Consider the following 8615-nt stretch of genomic DNA (forward strand, 5'->3'; position numbering starts at 1 on the left):
CTTCAAAGTGAATAGCTGCACAACTATGCTTCTTACAAACTTCCATTTTTGGTGAAACTAATCCTATACCTAATTTAGAGGTGGACTTTGATGTCTGCAAGCTGCAGAGTTTGATGTGCAAGTTCACTGTGATCCTGAATTGACACTGAGTGAAAAGACAAGAAAGCTAATGGAGAGACTTTTCCCACCAGCTCTGAATGTAATTTTATATGTGGAACTCTCCACTACTGCAAGGGAAAGTTGCCAGGACCTAGACAGGATATATGATTCTATGGTTTGCAAAGGTATTATATGCACAGACTATCTCAAGTTTTCAGATGCTAGATGAAAAACCCACTCAGTATTTGACCATATTAAACCATTGCCTTAGAAAAGTATTAAATTAAGGAGGTCCATGGGGTAAGGACCATGATCAGGAAATGGTCCAACAATTTATGAGTGGCTGCTGTGATGAAATCCAAAACACCCAGTTATATTTGTATGATTACTTAGATGAAAGCAATGGGACAAGAGTTTCTTATTCTGATCTATTATTAAAAATCTGGACTCAAGGGGGAGGAGAAGAGGACAGGAAACGAAAAAGAGCAAATATTTTTGGAAGGGAACAGATACTCCCTGCTGGTAAGACCTACATGACAGAACCTGAAGAGTGTGGTGCCAGCTATACCAGAAAGTTCAAAGTCCAAGAAGATAAAGATTTTGAGCAGGTGGTTCATTTGGCCAGGAAGCCGACTGCTTTGAAGAAGGAAAGAGACTCCCAAAAGGATCACATTACAAAGCTGCAAAAAGAAGTCACTGCAAGCAGGTGTTCTAGTGTAAAAATACTTCATTGTCATAGCTACCTTACATCCACATGTGAACTGGTGAAACTGCTCCAGTCTAAAGAGCACAGTCAGGAGTTCTTTTTCTACTTGAGCATATCTTACTTCTGTATCTGTCAGGCCGTGGGTAGCAAATGCTATAGATGGCTGGTTTGGGTCTGATGCTGCTACTAGGCTTCCTTCTGAGGCATCACATTGCAATTATAGTTGCTCTGCTGGGCTGTAACACTTCAAGGGTGCTGTTGCAGGTTACCTTTGAAACATTTTAAAACTCTGAAATGTTATGCTGTCAAAAAGTCAGAACAGTTTCAGAGCAGTTATGGGTTAAGACTCATTTCAGACCTGCACAACTGTGACTTGTCACTAGATGGCCAGCTGAGCAGGGTCATTGATAGGAGCCTACAGTCTATCCTTCTGGGGTGGAAGAGGATGGAGGAGGGTAGCATGTACCTTGGAGGTGGAGAAACCACAGTGGGGACTGTGGCTTCTCTCACTCCACAGCCAGCAGGAACTAACTGGAGTCACTGGTGGCAGGGGAAAAGTCTTGAAATAAAGCTTTGATGTAAATGGGCAGCAGGGAGAAGTAAAGAGAAAGGAGTGAAAAAAAGAATTAAAAAAAAGGATTAAAAAAACTTGCAAGTTTCACTGAATTGGAATTGGGTCCAATGGGCAGTGGTGAGGGTAATGGTTAACACTCATGACACAGCAGAGCTGAGACTCAGCAGGCTTGCTGCGTGCCACAACAGGGTAGAGCTGAAAACCAGTGAGCTCACTGTGTGAATACCACATTGGGACAGAGCTGAGAATGGTTTCCATTCCCCGGCTCATTCTCGTCAGAGAGGTAGGTAGTAGGATTGTTGTTGCTGCTTGCATGGGGGTGCTAAAATAAGTAGCAAACTGGGTGCTCAGAGTGGTCAGGATGTACTGAGGTGGCATCCCCAGGAGGTGGGAGGGGTGTTGCCTTGGGGCCAGCACCACCCCCCTGGGCAGTAGAACTCAGAAGAGTTGAAAATTTGCCCATGTGGGTTCCCCTTGCAGGCTGGCAGACTTCCAGCCTGAAAGGGGCTGCTTGGGGTTGTGGGGAGTGGGAGGAGGGTGATCAGGCATGTAGCAGCCAGGCAGTATGGAGAGCAGCTCCTGTAACTCCATCTAGGTAAGTCTCCTGGGGGGGCAGATTGAGGCCCCCGCAGTGAGGAAGTGGGGCAGGGCTGGAAAACTGCCCAGCTGGGCCAGTGCATGGGGCCCAAGGCTGGGGCAGGAAGGCAGGGCCCAGCTGGAGGAGCAGGATGGAGTCATGGGCAGCTCATCTAGGAGGTGGCAGAGGGCTGGCTCCCTGCTGTTGCATGTACTTCCAGGGAGGAAGGCATGGAGGAGCATGTGCCCCAGAGATTTGTGTGTGGGGTGGAGGTGGATACGGGCTGCCTGCTGCGGGCTTGGGGTTCCCTGTCTTGCTGCCCTCCCCACAGGGCCTCAGTGGCAGAGAGGGGCGGGGAGGCTTGGTGTGCCACTGCCACTGCTGCTGGGTAGGCAAGGGGGTGCCTCACCATAGTGGCACAGCTGGCATGGGGCTCCTGGCAGCAGCACCAAGCCTCCCCGCCTCCTCTGCCCTCCTGTGCCAGGACCTGCCTGCTGGGCCATGACAACCTGCAGGGGAAGGGCAGCAGGATGGGGAGCTCCAAGCCTATAGTGGGCAGCCCATATCCTCTCTCTCCCATGGGCTCTGCTCCAGCCATGCCACCAGTGGGGGAGGGTGTGGGGGAGAGGGGCAGCTGGGCTCTGTGCTCTGCTCCCACCACAGCAGCTCCAACAATAGTAGCTAGGGCTTGGGTGCTGCTGGGGGTGGTAGGAGGCTATAGGCCCTGGCCCAGTTTCTGGACCTGGTAGCTGGGGGCCCCCTCTGGCAGAGCTGGGGAAGCAGGGGTTGAGAGTGAGAGGTCATGATGAGGAAATGGGGTCATGATGAGGAAAAGTTTGGGAAGCACTGCTGTAGGTGCCCATCTCCGTCAAATAAGTCTTTGTACTCTGTTAAAACATCAGACAGACTATGTTTTTTTCCCCTCCTTCTTGTCTCATGTAGAGGATAGTCTGGTGGCGCACCAAGCTCAGATCCATGGCTTGCACTGCTTGGGCTGCCTAACAGTGGACTGCACTCTCCACTGTAAAACACTGAATCCCATGCAGTATCGTTTTCTACTCCATGGATTTCTTTTATTGATAGTCTGCATTTACCCATTGGCTTTAGGGTTGTTTTTCTGTATATCACCCTTACCTGTTCGCATTCCTTGAATCTGACATTACTGCTGAGCAGTTTTGCAGGAATTACAATGCAGATGGTTCTACAATCTGTCTCAAATCTGACTGGTTGTTTATCTGTTAACATGCTTTTAAATATGGCAGACAACTGAGTAGCGGGGGGGGACGTGGTTCTATAGTGCCTGTAGATTCAGAGTTTTTACATCTATTTAAGTCACTGGTAAGACCGGATTTTCCTTATAAAGAAATTCAGCCTCCCTCCCTCGCCTCCACTACATGTGTTGTTGCTGTATTCCTCTAGGTTCTGTTTCCCACAGCTGACACATCTTTGTCCACAAGCTGGAAATTTCTCTTTTTGTCTTTCATGCTGCTTCCCACAGTACAAACACTGGAGCCTCAAGACTGCATTATCAGCCTATCTTTGTTTTATCTCCCAGATTCATTTTAATTGACCCTATGTAATTTTTTTTCTCCAGCTATTGTTTTGACTTTTTTTCCTTGGATAATGAAGCTGCTCTTGATATTTGGAGGTATTTTTGAAGAGTCAGACCAGCCTCTCTCAACAATCTCACCCTTAGCTTAAAGTCAGATATCCCACAAATAATTTTATCTCTAATAAGGGAATCTATTATGTTCCCAAAATTACATATGAATGTCTATGTTTTTAGCTCTGTAATGTAATTCCATCATGTGGATCCTATTTTTTAGTAAAAGAGCAGTCTCTTTCCACAATCTAATATTTCCTGAGGTCACAGTACCCATCAAAAACCTTCATTTACTGTTCTAATATATTGGGACAGTAAGGTACTGAGGCATAAGCGGTTGGTTCAAGTGAATTGCCCTAGGTGAGGAGATTACTGGAGTGAAAGCCAAGGTCAAGCCAAGTATCAGTCTATCAGTCCTAGTCCAGGATAACAAGCTGAGGATCGAAATGAGGTTATAGTCAAGGCAAAAGCTGATCCAAGCCAGAAGGTTCAAGACAGGTGCAATGAGGAACAGGAGCAAGTCAGAACAGGCAGAAGGGTCCAAGTCAGAGGTTCAGAGCATAAAATCATGTTTGATTTCTAAGGAGGCCAGAGGCACAGCACGACAATGTATTGCCCCAACAGCTCTCCACCATCTGGGCTGAGCTAATACAACCAGTGTGGGCAGTGCCTCTTCTTGAAGAATGACTCAGCCTGATTACCTCCATCAGGGGCCTGGGATTGGATCAGCCCCATTTTGTTCAGCTTTGAAAACAGAAAAGGGTATGTGTGTGTACCTGGCTGCCCTTTCTTGCCCCCATATCTGAATACTCAAGACACTTGCCTAGAAAAGCGTACATCCTAGATTCTATGCTTCCCTCACCAAGAGGGTGCCCTAGAAATCCAGCTGTTTTGTGGGAAACGAGAGGTGATCTCTCTCATCTTGTTGTTTAGTGTGGTCATGTATACAGCTGTCTATATGTGTAGGGCCACACATCTAGGAATAGAATATCGCTGGATGTGTAAGTGCCAAAAATGCCCTTTTGATGACCAAAAAATGTCCAATTAGATGACAAAGAAAAACTAGAATGTCACCCCTAATGACCACTATTCCTATTGTCTCAAGCTCCTAAGTCACTTGAAAGTGGCACAGGCTGTCTGTTTTTCATACTGTTTAGTCAGTATGCACACATCTAGGCAAGGGCAGATGTTTTTTCTCCAGGAACAAGTAGCAATAGCACACCTTGTACCGCTGCTACTTGTCCTGAGGGAACACCCGTGCCACGCACACTCTGGAGTGCAGTAGATTACCCTGGGTGGGGTAGGGGAGGCTGAGACCAGCAACTGTGCTTGCTGGCCCCAGTAGCCTTACTTGGGGTCCTGGGGGCCTCCTGGGACTGCAGCCACAGCAGGAAGCCTGGCCAGCACCTGGAGCGTAACTACAGCTGGCCAGGCTCCGGTTTTGGGTGGCACATGCTGCCGCCACATGCGCTACCCTGCTTTTTTTTTTTTTTGGCGTGGCTTTTTTGACTCTGGGATCTCCCAGGGTAATAAAAAAAACCCCTACGCTGCAAAGTAGCAGTGCAGGGAATGTCTGCATGTGTGGTATGGAGCACCACAGATGGATCTGCAGCGCCACATACCGCACATTCGCACTTATCTGAACACGGCCTGTAATTTCACAATAATGATGCCAAGGTATCTCTCTCTCAGTGGTAATTTTAGCTCCTCTTAGAGATAATTTTAACTCTGCTGTTTCAAAAGCAAATCCCATTCCCTCCCCTATGATTCTATTCCAAGCTCATTTAGAGTCCCCTGTGTAGCTGGGTTTTAGAGACACAGGAGTAGGGACAGTGGATTTGCTGCCACATGGAATTGGAGGCATCCTTGTCTATGGGAGGCAGGCAAGCACAAAATTAGAAATAGTACATCAGGATCACTATTGCAGTACAAGCCATGATGAGAGGGTAAAGGAAAGCATTACATCTCCCTCAGAACCTTACTTACTCCAGATTACTTTCATAGGCAAAAGGGCAGCTAGGTACCCAATTCATGTTGGGTTTCATCAAGGGTTGTGTACATAAAAGCAATAACATGTTTCTCTTTAGTTGAGGATGCCATCTGTTAGAGTGGCAACATTCACTAAAATAGACCCATCATTTGACTGTCTGCTGACACAGAACACAGAGCTTTGAGGTGCTGTGTATGAATTGGCCAGTGATGCTGAGGAAAAGCCAATGCATACAGAGTTGGGCAGGAAAAGGTTTTATTTTCTTGCATTTTTTTTCCAGATTTCAAAGGTTTCTCAACTGGAGCAACCAAGAATTCCCTGAAGATTTTCATAAATTCATAGATTGTAAGGCTAGAAGGGATCTCAGAAGATTATCGGGTCCAGCCCCCTGCACCAAGCAGGAAAGATAACTGGGGGTCAGGTGACCCCAGCAAGGTGACTGCCTAGTCGTCTCCTCTTCAAGATTTCCAGGGTAGGCGATTGCACCACCTCTGGAGGGAGCTTATTCCACAGTCTGTACACCCTGACTGTGAAGAAGTTTTTCCTAATGTTGAGCCTGAATCGATCTTCCAGGAGTTTGTGGCCATTACTCCTGGTTTTCCCCTCAGGTGCCCTGGTGAACAGTTGCTCACTGAACCCTGAATGTACTCCCCTAGTGTAGCAATAAGCTGCTACCAGGTCCCCCCTCAGCCTTCTTTTCCTCAGACTGAAGAGTCCCAGATCCCTTGGCCTTTCCTCGTATGGCTTGCCATATAAGACTCTGATCATACGGGTGGCTCTTCTTTGGACTCTCTCAAGCTTTTCCAAATCCTTGTTAAAATGTGGTGGCCAGAACTGGATTCAGTAAGCACTGCAACAGTAAGGCAGTCTTAACAGTGCTGAGCAGAGTAGAAAAATCACCTCCTTGGTTTTGCTGGAGATGCACTGATTGATGCATGCCAAAGTATTATTTGCCCTACTGGCTACAGCACTGCACTGCCAGCTCATATTCATATTGTGTGGAAAATTCATAGGAGAAAAAAAGACAAACATCTAGTAGACATGGCACTTACCTGAAATGTAGGAAACCCGAGTTCAAGTCCAAAAGATAAATCAAACAGACTGCAGGTTCCACATCTCCAGGGAGCACTCTACCACTAGGCAACTGATTCTTGTGATTGGATCTCCTCCCACCTCCTTCCCTCCCATTCTCTCCCTCCAGACCTTTCATCCTGGACACGAGTAACCTTTTCCAAAGAATTTTTTTTCCAACACCCATTTCTAAAAAAAGTTCCAGATTTTTAATCAAGTGTGTTTTTTCCTGTTTCTTTTTTGAATCAGCATTTTCTAATGAAAGACCACTGTAATGAAAATTCCTAGCCAGCTCTCAACACATTACCCTAACTTTAGTTTGTCCAGGGCTCCGGAGGCCAGGCAACATGCACACTAGCCAATAAACTTCCATCACAGAAATAAAATAAAAGAATCAAACAACATTGACACAAGATAGCTGTAAAATAAATTATCAATGTAATATCTAAAAATGTATATAAAGCAGTATCAGAATAAAAATCAAGTAGAACAATAGTACTATGTAAAAAAGAGGAGACTATGTTAGCGTATATGCTGATTAGAAACTCTCAAAATGCAAGAGAAATTGTTGAATATTTTTAGAATTTTTCACAAATTACCATCAAATACCCAGCTAATATATCCTAGCCAACTTTAACCTAAAACAAAATTCAAAAAGCTGTTATAATGCCATATTAAGATGGAGGGGTGTACTCACTTTGGAACCAAGAGTTCTAGTTTTTTGTATATTAAGATGCAGACACAGTATGTAATTCTATACTTTGCTTTAGATCCCAATATGAAGTCCTGACATGTTGTAACCTTTGTAATGTCTTAAAAAGACTAACTCATATATATTAGACACTACACAAACAGTTCACAATAAGAAAAGACTGTTCATTTTTCTTAAAGTAAAAGGACCTTAAAGTACAAGCACACCATTCTATTTTTCAAGCAACAAAATGAAGACAGAACCTGGTTATAATTTCAGCTTTGCCACTCACGACAAGCTCACAGCAAGACCAACTGGGAGAAGGGAACAGTATTTGACAGCCCAAATCAATGGCATTTGACAGAGCAGTTTTTCATCTTATAATATCAGTCTGATTTCAATGGGCTTGTACATTGGTGTTTCATTTACCCTCAGTATTGTGTTTTGCTATTAGCGTAAGATAATGAGAAAAAAAAATTAAAACTTTTCTCAGATAAATGGACTGGGTCTTTTTACCGGGTAGTTGCCTGCCTTTATACAAGTTTTTCTAAAACCGCAGGTTAAGCAGTGTTATTGAGATCCCTTTTCTGGTTCTTTGACCACAGTTGTGTTGTTATCCCCCATATTAAGGTAAGAATAAAGGTTCAGGTGGTAGAATACGGCAGAAATCAGCAAAACTTTGATCCACACTCTAGCCTCTTAGCACTCAGCTTTGTGTATATGAATCCCCATATGTACAGTCCCCCAATAATTGCTTTATTCTGCTTGTGACAGGGTGCATGGCACACCTGTCACTTTAAGAGGGGAAGAAGCTGCTTGAGAAGTACATTGCAGATGTGGCAGGGGCCAGTTAGAGAGTCAGCTGATGAGCCATCCTGGGGTTTGAAGCATTAAGGCCAGGGCCTGAACTGGTTAGGGAGCCATGGCCCTGAAAGCCATGGAGAGAGAAGGTCCTGGACAGCAGGGCTCCTGGGTAACATCTGAGCTGGGGTAAGCAACTCTGGTCATTTGAGGAGGGGACTAAAGGGAGGGTAAGGAGGTCCCAGCTGGCTCAGAATGGAGAGAGGGGCCAGAGAGCCTGGAGTTTATAGTCCAGGAGGAGGCAAGTGTCAGCAGAGCCAGGGAGCCCAGAGGTCTGCAGCCCAGGAGGGCGAGTGTCAGCAGGGCCAGGGAGCCCAAAGGTCTCACTGACCCAGTAGGGGAGCCAGGGTTCAGAGATGGGCTGAAGGCCAAAGGCCATAGCCAGAGACTGGCAGGGCTAGGAGAGCCTAGGAGTCTTGACTGGCCTAGGACTGGGGCCAGGG

The sequence above is a fragment of the Alligator sinensis genome, unplaced genomic scaffold, assembly GCF_000455745.1.
Source record: "Alligator sinensis unplaced genomic scaffold, ASM45574v1 scaffold884_1, whole genome shotgun sequence".
NCBI lineage: Eukaryota > Metazoa > Chordata > Crocodylia > Alligatoridae > Alligator > Alligator sinensis.